The 18,080-nt window shown below is 43.7% G+C and overlaps 2 pseudogenes; one reads left to right on the top strand and one right to left on the bottom strand.

The window, feature by feature from the left end:
- The first annotated feature begins 7,526 nt into the window (after positions 1–7,526).
- On the top strand, positions 7,527–8,133 carry LOC147983185 (uncharacterized; annotated as a pseudogene).
- Positions 8,134–14,809: 6,676 nt separating this feature from the next.
- On the bottom strand, positions 14,810–17,680 carry LOC147983184 (uncharacterized; annotated as a pseudogene).
- Between the last annotated feature and the right edge of the window lie 400 nt (positions 17,681–18,080).

The following is an 18,080-nucleotide window of genomic DNA, read 5'->3' as shown; positions in this document are numbered from 1 at the left end:
ATGATGATGTAGAAGCCCTCCGTGATGGCGGCCCTCTCCGGCGGAGCTCCGGAACAGGCCCCAAGATGGGATCTCGCGGATACAGAAAGTTGCGGCGGTGGAATTATGTTTTTGGCTCCTGTTCTGAACGTTTGGGGGTACGTGGATATATATAGGAGGAAGGAGTACGTCGGTGGAGCACCGAGGGGCCCACGAGGCAGGGGGGGCGCCCTGTAGGGGGGGCGCGCCCCCTACCCTCGTGACCGCCTCCGGTACTTCTTGGAGTAGGGTCCAAGTCTCCTGGGTCTTATCCGAGAAGAAAATCACGTTCCAAAAAGGATTTTTCTGTTTGGACTCCGTTTGATATTATGTTTCTTTGAAACACTGAAATAGGCAAAAAAACAGCAATTCTGGGCTGGGCCTCCGGTTAATAGGTTAGTCCCAAAAATAATATAAAAGTGGAAAATAAAGCCCAGTATAGTCCAAGACAGTATATAATATTGTATGGAGCAATCAAAAATTATAGATACGTTGGAGACGTATCAATGATCCGGAGAAGCCGGTTAAAGAGCAATTAATCAAGTCTTTTGCTCTTAAGAGGATGGCAGACCTATTCAGGAAGTGGAAGAAAGAGCTGAATAAGTTTGTCGATGAAAAAGAGACACCGGAATTCAAGGGCAGATATGAGAAGATCAGATATCACTGGCCCGTATTTGTGGCCCACAAGACATCGGAAAAGAGTAAGAAGATGTCGGCAACAAACAAGCAAAATGCCGCGAAGAAGAAGCATCACCATCGCACGGGGTCAGGTGGCTACCTCGTAGCCTGGCCTAAGTGGGCCAAGACTGAGAATGATCTGGTTGATAAAGGGATCGAACCAGAGACAATTAACTGGCCAGACCGTTGCCGGACTTGGTTCTTCGGGGCTCGCGGAAACTTGGACCCTGTATCAGGGAAGTGCATTTGGACGGATGAGCAAATGGAAATACCAGTCAAGAGGCTTAAGCACTATATCGAAGCAGCGCAGCAAGGGACGTTCATTCCAGACAGAGAGAACGACGAGCTCACAATGGCCCTCGGGAATCCTGAGCACCCTGGACGGACACGAGGCACGCCAGGCTCCATTCCGTGGAAGGATGGGTTTCCGGACGCAGGCGGTTACAAATGCCACGAGAGGAGGAAGAAAGTGGAGCAGACTCAACTGCAGGCACTGCACGCTAGGGTACAAGCGATAGAGAAACGAGAAGCAAATTGCAGCAAACGAACTGCTGAAGCTTCCCCCGAAGCTACCCCGCCATCTCAGCGGAGAAGCAGCGTGGCTTCCACCGAGCTGCTTCTGACGGAGCATGTCTTGACGGCTCCTGCCAGCTATCCCGTGGATGCTATCACGGAGTCTCAAAATTGCCACCTTATGACGCAATGGATTAATATGAAGGTCAAGGCGGTTGTTGGTTCTGTTTTTTCCTACTGAACCCGGCGCAACTTTTCACTGCCGGCCGATTCCAGAAGGATATGCTAGGGTGATGGTGGATGAAATAATGGAGGGATTTGAGGACCTCCAGCTTGACCACCCTACTGGTGAAGGGGAGACTCGGCTGGGTTCTGCTCTGAAGACTCCATGCCTATGGCGGAAGGAGCTCATCAACCTTTCGAACTGGACGCCTCCGCCTCCTCCTCCTCCTCCACCACCGCCTCCTCCTCCGGCGAGTGACGATCAGGGCACTCAGCCGGCTCCTTCTCCGGCGCGTGGCGGCACTCCGCCTCCTTCTTCCACTGCGCCGACGCGCCCGAGCAGCCAGCCTCCTCCTTCTCCGCCTCGTCAGCAAGGGCGGAAGAGACCCGCCGCCGCTCCGGCTGCTCCGGCACGTCGTAGTCCTTCTCCTCCGCCTCGTAAGCAAGTAAAGAAGATAGCCGCTCCGTCTTCTCTACCGGCGTCTAGCAGTACAGCCAGAGGCGGGAGGACATACAGATTCGGTCCTTCTCTGAAGACTCCAGAGAAGTTACCATACGAGCGGACCCCGAAGGAGAACGCCGAGATCGCGCGAGAAGAAGTGAGGAACTTCTTTGAAGGGGTGAAAGCAAAGAAACATCCACCCCCGGAGGAGAAGGTAGATCCGGTGAAAGCGAAGCGCACTCTGGCTGCCCTGACAAAACCACCCAAGTCTCCGCCGAAAGGCAACTATGAGCGCATTATTGGAAAGGCATTTGCCGAAGCGGAGCGGTCGGGAAGTACTGTTAGTGATCAAAGGATGAAAAAACGACGAGCTGGGAAACAGATTGCCCAGCTCGGCGAACAAGCGAAGCAATCGTGCCCCCCGCTCAAGGTGCCTAGCGACATCGTCGCTAATGATCCGAGGATGGTGCCCGGTTATAGCAATCTTGGAGATTACCTGCCCAACGATGTACATTATGATATCTTGGAGGTGCAGATACAAAGATACGAGTATGGGAAGCCTCTCGTCAAAGATGAAAGATCTCTATCAACGATGATGCGAAGATTGCATGATTGGTACTTGAAAATCTGCAGAGAGTCTGGGGGGAGGAATACTTTGTATGTGAGAGTTAAAAAGGAGCATGACCTCGTTGGAATTGAATTGTTGCCTATTCCATTTGAGGAGTTCTTTCAGTTTTTCAATCAATTGGCCCTCGATAAAGCAATGGTCACCTGCTACTGTCTGTAAGTAGTACTACTTCTGTCATTAAGTCTCTCTATATAGCTCAGCTCTTTCATTGCATGTATTTATAATTATCCTCACTATATTATGCAGATTGAAGATCGTCGAATTGAAGAAAAGAAAAATCGGTGATATTGGGTTCATTAACACAAACCTCATAGATGCAACTGAGGTTAAATTTCATGCCGCAGATACCGACGCCAACTTGCTACGATCGTTGGTAATAAATGAAAACAAAGATATAATACTCTTTCCTTACAACTTCAAGTGAGTGTTACTGTCTTGTGCATATTCGGTTTCCCTTATATACTAGTCAAGGTTGTAGTAATGTAATTGATGAGTTATACATGCGTGCGCAGGTTCCACTATATTCTCCTAGAGATAAAGCTTGAGCAGGGAGTAGTAACTGTCTTGGACTCTAAACGAAAAGATCCCCAGGAGTATGCGGACATGACTCAAATGCTCGAGAAGTAAGTTACATCGATCATTATCCACCATATCAGCAACTTTGTTCATTTCTGATATCAAGTAATTGTTTTCTTTGTCTGGCAGGGTTTGGAGAAAATTCACCAAAAAAGCTCCGGGACTGCTGAAGAAGCTGGAATTTAGACACCCGAAAGTAAGCACTATATTAGCATGTTCCGCGCATCTCCTAGTGATTCAAGCGCTAGTTTCATCAATACCATTTGGCATTCTTGCTTATCAGTTTGATTAACCTCTATTTCTTGTAAAGTGGTTGTGGCAGGAACAAGGGAATGATTTCTGTGGATACTACGTTTGCGAGTCCATCCGCCACACGACCTGTGAGCGGGGCTACTCTGACGAACAATATGAAGTGCGTAAATAACAATATTCACAATTTTATTTTATTACCATCATTTGTGTTGAGTTTCATTCATATATATATATATATATATATGTATGTATGTATGTATGTATTGACCCCCTTCTTCAATGATGTTTCGGAAGCGGGATGAACTCCTAGCACCAGCTCGCATGCGAGCAATTCAAGAGGAATTGGCGGCATTCTTTCTTGACCACGTGATCGCTGAAGATGGAGAATACTATGTGGACCATGCGTCTGTATGTTAGGAGATTATATTTGTAAGAGATAATTATTGTATATATGTAGCCCCTGTTGAAGAATTCTTCTGATTAACCAGTTAACTTGCCGATTAATCCCTACTCATAGGGTCACCGAGTAGCCGATAAACCAAAAAATCGTCCGATTAATTGATTAAATGGCTGATTAACTTGCCGATTAGCCGATTAATCCCCTACTCGCTAGCCAACCGAGCAGCTACCAGTTAACGATTTCCTCAACAATGATGTAGCCGGTAGTGTCGGATAGATATACGAGAACTTGTTGTTCGACCAATCTCTCGGAGAAAGAGAGGTGGTCGATATCACTTCTCTCTATATGCATATATGTTCATGACGATCTTCTGTTTCCTTCGTTTGCTTACTAGCTAGCTAGCGTGTCTAGTCCTCTCTATACGTATGTATAGTACGTAGCGTCGACCAAGCACGGACATAAGAGAGGACACTTCTCTCTATTAATTATAGCTAGCTAACACAATATAGAAACACCTAAATTAACCCCCCAAAACCCCCAAACCCCCCCTCCTTTCAAAAAAAAAACAAAAACCCCAGCCACAGAAATGCTGACTCGTGGATGCCTATTGGTCCCGGTTGGTGCCACCAACCGGGACCAAAGGCCCTCCTGCCTGGGCTCCGCGCACAGGCCACGTGGAGGCCCATCTGTCCCGGTTCTGGACTGAACCGGGACTAAAGGGACAGGGCATTAGTAACGACCCTTTAGTCCCGGTTCAGGAACCGGGACAAAAGGCCCTTACGAACCGGGACAATAGGCCCGTTTTCTACTAGTGCTTATTTACATGTAATACCAATGCCACTAATTCATTACTTCTTTGGAACTTTATTTTTGTGAAATATTCGTTATTATATGTTTATTCTAGCCTATTATAAAAAAAGCAAATTTTGGTGCATATTTTGGAATTTTTTTGTCATTATTTGTTTTTAAAAATAATTTTCTTTATCCTTTAAGAGTAATACCAATGGCACTAATTTATTTCATTTAGAGAACTTTTTTACGGAAATTCCAATATTACATGCTTATTCTTGCAGATATTTTTTAAAACATAATTTATGTGTACAATGTGTGCAAATTTTGTTATTATTAGTTTAGCTTTTTATTTTATTTTTTAAAGGGTAATACCAGTGCCACTAATTCATTCTTCCCTAGAAAACTTTTTTACTTTTTATTATTTTGTTTTATTGTTTGTTTCTTTTTAAGGGTAATACCAATGCCACTATTTGCTTCCTTCTTATGGAACTTATTGTTTACAAAAAAAAATCACTATTATATGTTTATTCTTGCATATTATACAAAACTGCGAGTTTTGCGCATTTTATCTTGATTTGTATTTTTTTATTTTCTTTCTACTTCAAGGTAATACAAGTGCCACAAGTTCAGTCTTTCTTAGATAACTTCATTATTTTGATTTTTGTTTCTTTTTTTCCCTTTTTAGTTTAATACCAATGCCACTATTCCTTCCTACTTAGGGCACTTATTTTTTCCAAAAAGTCCAGTAGTATATGCTTATTCTTGCATAGCATACACAATTGTAGATTGTGATAATTTTAACATTATTTGTATTTAATATTTTATTTTCTTCCTACTTAAAGGATAATACCAATGTCACTAATTCATTCTTTCTTAGAAAATTTCATTATTTTGCTTTTTTCAGTTTTTATTTCTTTTGTTTATTTTAAGGGTAATACAAATTTTACTAATCCATTCTTAAAAATTTCCTTTTTGCAAAATTCCTCTATTATAAGATTATTTTGGCATGATATTAGAAAGTGCAATTTTTTTCTTAATTGTGGGCAAATTTTATCGTTATTTATTTTGTTTTTCATTTTCTTTGTTCTTAAAGGTAATACACATGCGACTAATTAATTCCTTAGAATATTTTTTTACGAAAAGACTACTACATTATTTGCTTACTCATTTTTTAAATACTTTTCCACTTTCTTTCCTCTCTTTTTGGTGGAAAAACTTCCAATCTATTCATCTTCAATGGTAATACCAATGCCAAGTTGTAGTTGTGTAACATTTTTCCCTTTTAAAATTTGTGTTTGTTTTAATTAGGGTTAATCTACTCCCATGATTAGCTGGCCGAAACTATACGTACGTGGCGACTCATCTGCAAATCACATGCACCATAAGTATATTCAGCAATTAAATATAGGTTCAATGCAAAAAAAAGAACAATTTTATATAGGCACATGTACATGTATCCTCGTCTAAACAATACAAAAGAAAAAAACGAGCTCACGATTAGTAAAGTGGACATGTTAGTTATTTTTATCTTGCTCTTAGACCGAGCATGTGGAAGTTTCATGCTACAACCGGCCAGTGGCGAAGCCGCACTTTGGCTGTGTGGTCAATTGACTGCACAGTATTTTGAGCAATCCTCTCTCAATACAAGCATTTTCCGTGCATAAATTAAGAAAATAGTTAAATATTTAGAAATACTTTGTGCTTGCATCATAGTTTTTTTTTTGAACTGGACATCATAGGTTATAGTGCTGGCACCGCCACTTTGAAACAGGCACACAAACTGTGGGAGCAAACTAGCTGAAAATTGGCCATGCATACTACTCAAGTCAGGCCCTCGGATTGCCCACATGCTGATTAGGAAGGCAATATGACAAAATCGACTGATAGATTATTTAGGTCAGCCTAAATAATGACTGACCAAGCTACCCCTAAAAAAGGATTATTTAGGTCAGCCATTTTTTGTTGTAGCTGAATGTTCTGTCCATTGATCTAACGGTAGATCAAAGAGTGACTTACCCAAATTATAAATTGAGTCACCTGACATCCAGCCGGCCCCTTAAGAAAATATGTCAACACAAGTTCGAATCACCTAGCCAACATCACATACAAACTAGTGCAATCTACCTAGCTGATTGTATCTTAACAACACATGATTAGATGGTAGGGCGGAAGGCGAGCTCCGATGCGGCGGCTTGACCACCATGGCTTCCTCACGGCGGTGCAGCCCAAGGTCACCTAAACCCTCCGAGATCGATGCACGAGAGAAGGGACGGATTTGCAAGGCAAGAAGGAAGGGGGGAAGTTAACAGAGGGGGGGGGGAGTGACTGCGGGGGTGGGATTTTTTTTCTTCAAAAAGGAGGTTATCCCCCGGCCTCTGCATCAGAAAGATGCATGAGGCCATCTTATTAATAAAAGCAAATAGTCTGACAAAGTCAACCGGTCTCACAATATAAAAGATCACTCATCAAGAGCTAACTGAAAGAGATCGGAATAGCCACAAACGGCATAGAAAAAGAGATAGGAAACTGGAGGGGGTGGGATTTGAGGGACGGAAAGATAGGGTTCAATTGTGAAAATGGGTTGTGGCCCAATACTAGCCTGCAAGCTGTTTCATTTCATTTCTTTTCTTTTTGAGCCGCCCGAGTTAATTTTTGTAGGCGATTTGCTTTCAATAACCGCCTCGGTGAAAAATAAAACCATGCGGTAGGGTTATTACAGGCGGTTCCGTTCATTTGGGACACAAATGCCCGTTTTAACTAGTGTTGCTAGTATAAATCGGGTCTTTTGTTTTGTCTGGATTCTCAAGAAATTATATGTTCAGTAGGCTCTTGGGTGTCAGAAATATTTACTAAAATTGCGATGATTAATACACATGGTTAATATGTGGTGAATTTCTTACTCACCATTCTTAATTACATTTGTCAAAAATTTATTACATTCGGTTTTTGTTCAATGTGATGTAACTAGTAAAAGAGTTTCACTTTGATGCATGAGCAACGAATGGAAACGTTTGAAAGGATAAACACAAATTTACAGCGCCACCAATCTAATTACTCCTACGTACGTCTTACAGTATATATAGGTCGAGTCTGAGAGAGAAACAAATCAGACGACGACGACCATGGCTGCTCTCCAAGCTCTCTCCTCCGCCCTCGTCCTCCTGCTCCTCGCGCAGCACGCGCGCACGGCGAGGGCGAGCACGCTGGAGGACACGTGCACGCTCGTCGCCACCGGCTCCTGGGAGGCCGCGCACCACTACGACTTGTGCGTGAAGACGCTGGGGGCAGACCCGGCGAGTGCGACGGCCGACGAGCTCGGCCTCGTCGTCATCGCGGTGAGGATCGCCGGGGCGACCGCCAAGGCCACCGGCGACCGCATCGCCCGGCTGCAGGCCGCCGAGACGTCGCCCCGGCGGCGGCTGGTTCTGGAACAGTGCGCCAAGGACTACGCCTTGACCGTGCGCCGGCTGGGGCGCGCCGCCAGGGACTTGGCCGCAGGCGGGGACGAGGACATGCTGACGGAGGCGGCCACCCTGCTGGAGCAGGTTCGTGGCACGCCGGTGCGCTGCGACAAGGCGTTCCTCTTCCGGGCCGGCGAGAGGACGCCGCTGACCGACGCAGACCACGAGCTCAACGGCATGAGCTGGCTGGCGTTGAAAATCTTGCGGCATTGCTTAAACAACGGGGCAAAATGAGCGAGTAGCACGAGGCCTTCTTCTACCTCCGGAAGAAAAATGATCATCTTTCCGGACAGCAAAACTTGTGATGTGCAACAATATAATGAGTAATAATTTAACTTGACAATTTCCAATGGAGATTGTAGAACGCTGTGGTCTTATCAGTATTTATTTATTTCAAAAATGACGCTGAAGATTTTCTCTGATTCACAAAAGTTCATTCAGATCAGGTGAGGAAGGTTACCGTTCGATTTTCACTGATAATTAGCTTTTTGATTGATTAATGGGTAGTGGAATGGGATTAGGGATCGCAATTTACAAACAACTCAAAAACGCTAAAAGTAACAAAAATATGAGTTGCACTTGGGTACGTGGTTGAAAAGAATCATTGAAATGCTTAATTATGCCTCCCAAAGAGGCCTACCCGCATTTTCATTGAAGGGAAAATGTTCCAGAATCTGGGGGTTTCATTTTTTTTTTGAATGTTGGCAGGAGAACTGCCAAATTCATTGATGAGAAGAAGGTGTTACAAGAGTCCTCAGAGGAGGAAAGCACCGCAAAGGCAGCACAAAAAGAAAAGAAAGAAAATGACCCGTCGGCAGCACCACAAACCCAAGCTCTACCATCAAACGCGAACACCATCAGAACCCCTCAGCGGGATCACCAAGGTGACGCCTCCAAGGAGGAAAACGAAGTTGAGGACTCCACCGTCACCCGATTTGGCACTGCCCGATCTTAGGTTTTCACCAGGAGATCTCACGCTATTGGGAAGGAAGGGAACGGCTCCACAACGATACCTCCAAGGCGGAAGACGACATCCGTGGACGCCGTTACCGCCGGCAACGACAGGGCCGATGCATGATTTTCGCCCGGAGCCGAGTCTTCCACCAACAATCCAAAAATCTGAGGCCACCAGCGCCACAGTGCAACATGAGCCCAAAGCAAACACTACTAGAGATGAATTGGTCAAGCCGCACGCAGGAACTCGGCGAGCACACGCCAACCCGACCGGTGCGGACCGCCGCTTGCAGGCCCTGGGTGATCCAATCCAGATCTAGCCATCCTCTACCTCCGCGCGTAGACCTAGGCGATCCTCCGCACCGTAGCGCACAGGAAAGGGGGTTTCATCACCTGCTACTGTAACTGTTGTGTGTAAACATGAGAGGTGCGCCTCTCATTACATCTCACTAGTTGAGTGCCCGTGCATTGCCATGGGTTAAAAAATGCTTTAACAAGAGAAAATAATGTTAACCCGCCCCTATTTACTAATAAATAAAAATCAGGTGTAAATGTTAACAAAACGCCTCCCTAACTCCGATCCCCTCTATTCTCAGGATTGATGATATTCTTGAATCATTTAAAAGCAACTCCAACATGGTGACCCAAACGTGCAGCTCACTATGCATTTCTGAATGTCGGGAAAAATAATCAGTAGTTTATTATTTGAGATTATCAAGACATTTATTAAGAGTTTTGCAGTTGTAAATGATGGGCATTATTACCACCTAGTCTATAGCATATCTTCCACCTAAATTGTTGTCCTCAAGAAATTATTATGAACAAATCATAAAAGAATATATCTGCAAACAGAGAGTAATGCAAGTACCATCACAATGGAACAATTAAGGATATGAACGAATACCTTGTGTTAACTATTCAAAAATTGCAAAGGATTATATGCAATTCATAAATAGTAGTCACCAAGAGTTGTTATTCTGAAAATTAAGTGGACTGCATTTTATTTCTCTATAGGAAAGACATTTGAACTTATACAGACTAAAATGCCGCCGAAGACTGCCATCACCTCACAAGCTATATGGATTTGAATCATCCACGAGGTCAATGAAATTGCCATAAAAAATACAAAAATACACAGAACTACCTACTTGATAACAACACAAAAATAATATTGGAACACTTTAACACAAAGCCACACAGATCATGAGTGCATTCACATCAGTAAATAAAATTACTTAAAGCATGATCATAGTTACAGCATGAACAAGAAATGCTGTCGTATCAATTAGGTGCAGAGCCGTTAGATCAGAAGAACACTTAAAATCAATATAGTACATGTATGTGAAATCCAATCCATATTACAATACATCATAGCATGTATATACAAGCAAGGAAGTGAAAGAGAAGTCAATACTTGTCAGGAACAGATAAGACAACAAACGGTAAGGGCAGAGCTACAGAGGTTATGAGGGTATATGCGACAAGGTGCATGAGAGGAATACCATGATATTTACTTTAACTTGCAGATCTCCCATCCACTTTAGTGTACAACAGCCAAAGCACTAAGAACGAGAAAACATTCATTCCCTGCGTCTCCTATCTGGTCGCTGCCACCGTTGTTCACCTTGCTCCAGTAAATCTCTCCTCCCATGGCTCACATTTTCTTCAGCTCGTCCTCAGTCTGTGTAGTACCAGATCAATGGCTTCCCAAAGAGTATACAACAAAACCATCAGTTAACTACTTTACATCGGTAAAGAAGTATAACCAGTAACCAGTGGAAACTCAATGTATTGGTGGCGTATCTTCATGAGGTAGGCAGAGGAGAGGCCTAACATGGCGAAGAACCTTGCCATTGACACCTTTGACATGACCATCTCCGTCTAAAAGGGGAAACATCCACATGGCAACCCGTCAAGTAGCATTAAGAAGCTAGCATTCTAGGCTCCGGCCTTGTGTCAAACATTTAAATTATGAACAATGACAATTTCATCTCACAGTCAATATCTGCAGTTTTTAGACGTGGAAAAGAAAGAAAAAGAGAGAGAATCACTTACATAACATCATGCAAACAGAGGTAAATAATCATTAGCAAAAAAATTCTGAACACTTACATAACTATGAAGCTTTCTTGAATGATTTCTCTCTAGCCTTTGAGAGGAAAAGAAGGATAACGAAAAGTCAGTACGAGCCTTGAAATCACACATCAATTTCTAACTAAAGGCATGAAAAGCTAAGCATTTAAATCTTCTTGTATAGTTAACTCATTATTTATTATTAAGTAACATCAGGTTGTAAAGATGGTTCTAGGGTTATTCTTACAGTTCTGCATTATAGAAAATTATCTCGCAAATATGGAACTTCCCTTGTACAACAGTCAGTTTTAATGTTGGGTAGATATCCAAACCAAAAAAATTGAAGCCAAACACAAGGATTTACTCCAACTTCTTCCTGTAATCCAGAAGCAGTCGCTGAACAATGCAACATGAGCATCACACGAAGGACAAATAGTAAATTGTTAAGGAAAAAAGGGGCATCAAATTATAAAAAAAAATCAACAATTAAAACATGGTAAAACCACACACAAAATTAGTTCAAATTATGTTCCACACAAAATATTAGTTCTAGTTATGTCCCACCAGCAAGAAAAGTGCATATAGAGGTAAGTCGTATCTGGGGATCAAGAACATATGGAAGCATTATCAGTTTATCACTAAACCCAAATATGCAATGATGTGTTTTTTCTTCCTGTCCTACTTCAACCTCAGTGACTCCATTGGAGTAAAGATCTGCCAAAAAAATGCGGCGGCTGATAATTTAACACCACCACAACTACCAAATCAAATAAGTCCAAGTTGTTCCAAAGCCAGGAATGTGCATGACGGTGGATGACCTCCTCAACGAGCAGACTCTGCTCGTCAGCCACCACCGTCTTCGAAGCTCCTCACCGGCAAAGTGCGTCACCTCCACAACATCTGGCGTCACCTTCCTTTGATGGGTGATGGCCATCGACATCCATACAACAGTCCGTACACAAGGTCAATTCTATCTTTCTTCTGCCCGTACAAGAATCTGCAAGCAAGTCAACTTTATTCAAAATCAGCAGCTCACTTCTATTCTTACAATAACAGCAGTCACTTCACTCAGACAACAATAGCAACACAGATCAGAGAGAGATAGAGAGATGGGATAACAACCTTGCTGACACCGGCATTCGTCTTTCCCTTTGTCTAAGAAACATGCGGAGAGCTGCGGCAGGAGGGCTTCGACCAAAGACTCATATGAGCTAGCGATGAGCTCGCGTTGTTGTTGTCCGACGCAGCTTCTGCACCAGTGACATACTCGACGGAGATGAATCAGATGACCGAGATTGACTAACTGACCCCATGGAGAAGGATGGGGCCGCTGACGCCGGCGAGGGCCAGGATTGGCTTGAGGACCCCTCGACCTCGATGACGCGGCTAACGCCATTGTCTTCACGTGGGTGGCCTGGGCTCCTGCACCCACCAGTAAGAAAAGTGCATATAGAGGTAAGTCGCATATGGGGATCAAGAACATATGGAAGCATTATCAGTTTATCACTAAACCCAAATATGCAATGATGTGTTTTTTCTTCCTCTCCTACTTCAACCTCAGTGACTCCATTGGAGTAAAGATTTGCCAAAAAGAATGCATCGTTACGGAGATCAAGCATCGGGCAGTTTCTTTCAATTCCCTCTCCATGCTTTTTTTTTGCGGAAAAATTCCCTCCCCATGCTAGTAAACAGAGTATATGCGAAAGCTAGAATGAAAAGAAGGAAAACTGTAATACTAACCGCAAAGTAAGGTTTTTGTAGATTTTTTAATTGTGCCATCTAAAACTCCAGTTGCACCGATGAGTAAAATAAATAATCGTGTAATAGCAATAAGTTGCTTGCCGTTGAAACCAGGACAATGGTGGATGAAGGGCACGGAACTGCATCATGCAGACATTATAAGTAATCTCACGAGGAAATGAAAGAACAAATTAAGATTATTTAGATTGCACATAACAGAGCACTAACTCTCATAATGAATTTACTTAATTCAGGGATTTCACCATTGTCCATGTGTATCTCCCTTATCTGAAACCCATACAATAATTCTTTTCTCGAGACCTCATCGGTCAAACAACACACATATTGGTAACTTCCAACAACCTTGCTCTGCACATATGATGGCTGCCCAGTGCCCACCAATACAACTATAGAAATATAAGTCACGCCAAAGCGTTTTCATAAGCTATTCTAGCAGCAGGATATCTAACACCATGGTATCAACTTATAATACTGGAATAATAAACATCCCTGAATCTATTATAATACCGAAATAAGCACAATAGCCATCAACTTGCTGTCAAATATATCCAACTTCACGCACTAATCAACCGGTGGCATCAAATCTGCAGGAGTACATTTGCAGAAACTGTCACTAATTTATGCGGAGGACACTGACTGCACAATGCCAAAAAATTAGAGAGGAGGAGGCCGGCTACCTTGCAGAGAAAAAACAACGATGTCTTTCCATGAGGCGGCGGCCATATCGCGGCCCAAACAGACAAGGGGGCTGGTTGTGGAAACGAGTGCTCATGGCTGAACTGAATGAGGGATGCAGAGGGGGCGGGGAAGGAGCAAACAGTAGTGGCGACGACCATATAGGGCTAGGCCATGCGAGGAATCTTGTCAGCACTTCTGTGGTGGGATGGGATGGCGGTGGAGCTTGTGGGTGGCGCTGCCGCTAAGACGTCATGAAGGTCCTTTGGGAGAGGGTCGTACTTGAAGGGGACAACCTTCTTGTGAAGTGTGTCATCGGGGAAGGAGAAGGAGTAGTATGTGGCGGGTGGCTACACCGCCGTGGATGGGAGCGGGCGGAGGAGGCATGAGAGGTTTGGCGGCGGACGGCGCCAGCACCGGAGTGGTAGATAGGAGCCGTGATTGGATGGATTGGGTGGGAGGGCTGGAGATAGAAACTGAGGGACTTTGTGTAAATGTGGGGTGCAGTGCGGGCGTCATTTTGCAAATTTTCCAAAACTTGGCTCACACGCGTTCGATGCAGACCAGGAGGCCGAAAACGACAGATGGCAGACACACTATCATCACCAACTGTGCTTTTTATAAGAGTAGAGATACATCATACTTTAGTAAATATGAAAAGTAAAAAAATTGGTAAAAGATAAGTGTTTAGGCATATACATTGCAAGGATTTTCACTGGGATTTAAAATATAATAAATGATTTAAAATTTATTGTATTATTTTTACTAATCATTATAATATGACTGATGTAAAATTCATTATGGATGTAGAGTAAATGGAGGGACAAATGAGACCCAAGAGCCTCAAAAGTGTGTGATAGGGACAAATATTAGGGAGAAGCGGGATGTTCGACCTAGATCAATATGTGAAGGATCTTCGGTCATAAGACTTTTGTCAGGAAAAAAGATGATCGATAAGGATATCGAAATCGCATCGGAGTCATCGGCTAGCTCTTCACGAAACCAGGATGCGACATGGTTAGTTGTTGCAGTCGAATACAACAATGACAAATGCTTAACGAGGTCAGGAGAAATCATGCGGCATGGAGCCAGGGGCGGGCCCACCTCAATTCAAGGATATTCACTTGAATACCCATTATTTTCGTCCAAAAATTAGGTATATATAGTATAAATACTGGGTTTTATAAGGAAAAAACGATACTGATAGCCGAGAACGTGATAGTTAAGGATTTCAGCCCAAAACCAGACGCACCCCATCGTATTTCCCCCTCACCACACTACGACATGGCCCAAATCACTGCAGCACACACCAGAAAAAATAACCCATCGATTAATCATCACCTAAGAAAAAAACCATCGATCGATCACACGAACCGGCAGCGCCGCCCTTCCCCTGTTCTCCAGTTCTCTGCGCACCGCATGCGACCCGTGCCGCCAACCGACTGATCGACACGACGGCACCGCACGGCGGCCAGGGCCCAGAGCTGCCGTCGCCTGATCGGCGATGGATCGCAGGTGCGCGTGGCGGCGCAGACGCGCATGGAGAATCCAACCCAGATCTCTTGCCGCCTTTTTATTCTAAAGTTTCTGATCTCTGCAAACTACAGTAGGTGGTGGGTTAGCAAGCGTGAAGAAATCAGGGGCAGTAATTGATTCAATTCAAAGCCACAACCCGAATTCAACTTTTGAAGGTAATAATCGCTAACTACACATACTAATCCTTTAACCCCGAATTCAACTATGCAAAGTGTTCTAACTGAATTTTTTTGTCACTATCGAACTGCATTCAGACAACAGGGCCTCGATTTTGTTCCTGTCTTGTTCAATGGGCTGCAGTACAGAAATATAAGACCAAGTAAATTAGTTTGACCACTGACCAATTGCATTTCTACTTAATTATAGTGAAACTAGAGACTAGTTTGCAGTCAATTATGAATTGTTTAGACACGAGAATTTGCAATTTGCCATTTGAATAGATAATGTTAGAATGTTTATAAATTGTTGAACAATTTTTTTACTTCTTAATGTTGAATAGTACCAACTTATGATCATTTTTATCAATATAATATATTATGTGATATCTTTTATATAGTTTATTATAACTAGTATAATATGTTATACACGCCAAAAGGAAGGTTATATGCTTTCAAATTTTAAATACACAGTCCTCAATTCCTGGGCCCGCCCCTGCATGGAGCAATCATAATGAATTGGATTTTAAGATTTACTTTTTGCAAAAACACTTTATAATGATTATTTGGTTAAGGTGCTCCGACCTCATATATACAAATACCTTTTGTATATTCTATATCAGCAATTCATGCACCTCGATCGATACCCGTAAATAACTTGTCTCTTATTGTCATTTGTGGCTATTTTTGTTGTGTGAAATGCTGCCATCACTTTAGCACGGTCGATATATGTTGTTGTATCTGAGAAGGATACACATGGGTGTGCATTATGAAGTTTAGGGTGTTTATGTACAAACTACACATTTCGCTATGAACGACCGGCTCAACCAAATAAGTCTTTTTCTTCCAAATATTTTTATGAATACGCTTTTTTGACATTGAAGTACGTTTTTTGGAATATTTGGCTCTACATTAATCATAATAAATATAATAATTTATACTAATTTTTAATACTTAATACATATATTTTTATCAAATAAAAAATATTGTAATATAGTATGGTAAATTTACACTTTGTTTTATAATAAATAATTCATTTTTAACACATTACACCTAAAACATATTTAAAGTGAACACATTACACCTTCTTAGATTAATTTCTAACTATTGCATGAATGTCGTGTATATCACTTTGTGTGTGTTTTTAAATATCTTATTAGAGATCTCGAAAGTATATGATAGATGAAATATTTTGATAGCTGTCTTTGATTATACACACTCAAATAAACAAATCTAGAATACACAAGATGTTCGCAAGGAACTTGTCACTTAATCATTTGCACATCACTTTATGATTTTCTGGTCAAATATGTCCTACATATTACAGTGGATTTGATAATCCGCTGATTTTTTAGTGTTTACTATGAATTTTGTACTGAAATAGCATTGCTCTAACTAAGATAACACTTAGTACAAATTATAAAGCATTCAACTTAAAAATATTAGTAGCCTAACTAAAAGAGAGTGGCACTTTGGTGGCCGAGCTACCTGCAGGCCGCTACCTCGGGCCGTGCAGTATAGCGCCGTGATGTGTGCTCGTTTTTTTTCTCGTGCATATACGTTAGTAGCTGTTAAGTTGAAATACATGCGTGCCATGCACTGGTGTGCTAGCTTTGTATGTGGACCGCGGGTTGCGTAGGGGATACACAAGCACGTCATGAGAGCATCTTCAACAGCCGCGCAACACGCCGCGCGCTAAAAACTCATTTGCCACACGCCCTTCGCCTGATTTGACGCGGCCGGCAACGCTGGCTCCAGCAGCCGCGTTAAAACTGAGCGCGCGTGCGTAGCTCCAGCGGCCACGCTAAAATGCAGCGTGCGCTAAACATTGCGTACATTCTTTTATTAAAATGATAAATAAAATTCATAGATGAAAATGATACATAGATATTTTACATACTTTCATAGCATAGATAGATAAAAAACTATGGTGCAACGATTTTTTAAAAATTCCCAGTCATCGTTATCATCATCATCATCATTGCCATCCTTGTTGGTCTGCCCCGAGGTATCGAGCCAAATGTCTTCCCAACAGTCATCATTAGACGAAAAGATCGACTGCCCACCATTTTCAACGATTTTGCACTGCGATAACGCCAGGGCCTTCCGCCGACGCATGTCTAACCGCTCCGCGCGACGCCTTGCCGTCTCCTCGCGGCGCTTTGCCCAAAAGGCTTCCTCGTTGGCGACGTCCTTTGGGTGGCGCCGACGCCACTCCACCATGGCCCGTTCGTCCTCCTCGGCGACAAGGAGGCGGCGCTACCGCCGAGCGTGCTTCGCACGGTCCTGGTCCATGATAAGACGAGGCGGAGGGGCGACGTCGTGTGCCTGCTGGCGCGTTTGGACATCCTGAAAGTTCATCTGCTGACGCGGCTTGTCCAGGCGCCACGCCGTCGCGTCGTAGGCGCGTGCAACCTCGTGCGAGGTCCGGAACGTACCGAGGCCGAGTCGGACGTCGCCGGACCGAATCTCGACGGAGTACCGGCCGTTGGGGCGCTGGCGGACGCCGTGGTAGCCCGATGCTCCTCGGCGGCGCGGCGGCATGGTGGCTCGTCGGTGGCGGGGCGCTGGAGCGGCAAGGAGAGGAAGCGATGGACGCGCTGGAAAGGCGAAGAAGCTATGAGATGCGTGTGGCAGTGTGGATAGGCGCGTGGCGAGCGCCGCAATTTTTAGGCACGCCGGAAGCGACGGGTCAAAAGTAGCGCGCGAGCTGCCGCCCTTTCCCGCGCGCGCTGGAGCACGCGAAACCGTCCAGCGCGCGCTAAAAACTAAGTTTACCGTACGCGCCTCTTTTGGCGCGGCTGTTGGAGATACTCTGAGCCTGATGGGCTGATTTAAAATTAGCACATGTGGGGTGGTGCGATGTTAATTCTGGGCCCCTCTGTCGCTGCAGGCTAGCCTAACCTCAGAAGCTGGCCGGCGCTCCGCTGAGGTGATTTCTTCT

The sequence above is a fragment of the Triticum urartu genome, chromosome 2A, assembly GCF_056163025.1.
Source record: "Triticum urartu cultivar PI428250 chromosome 2A, HENAU_Tu73, whole genome shotgun sequence".
NCBI lineage: Eukaryota > Viridiplantae > Streptophyta > Magnoliopsida > Poales > Poaceae > Triticum > Triticum urartu.
The sequence above is the reverse complement of the archived record's forward strand: the minus strand, read 5'-3'. Positions and strand labels throughout refer to the sequence as shown.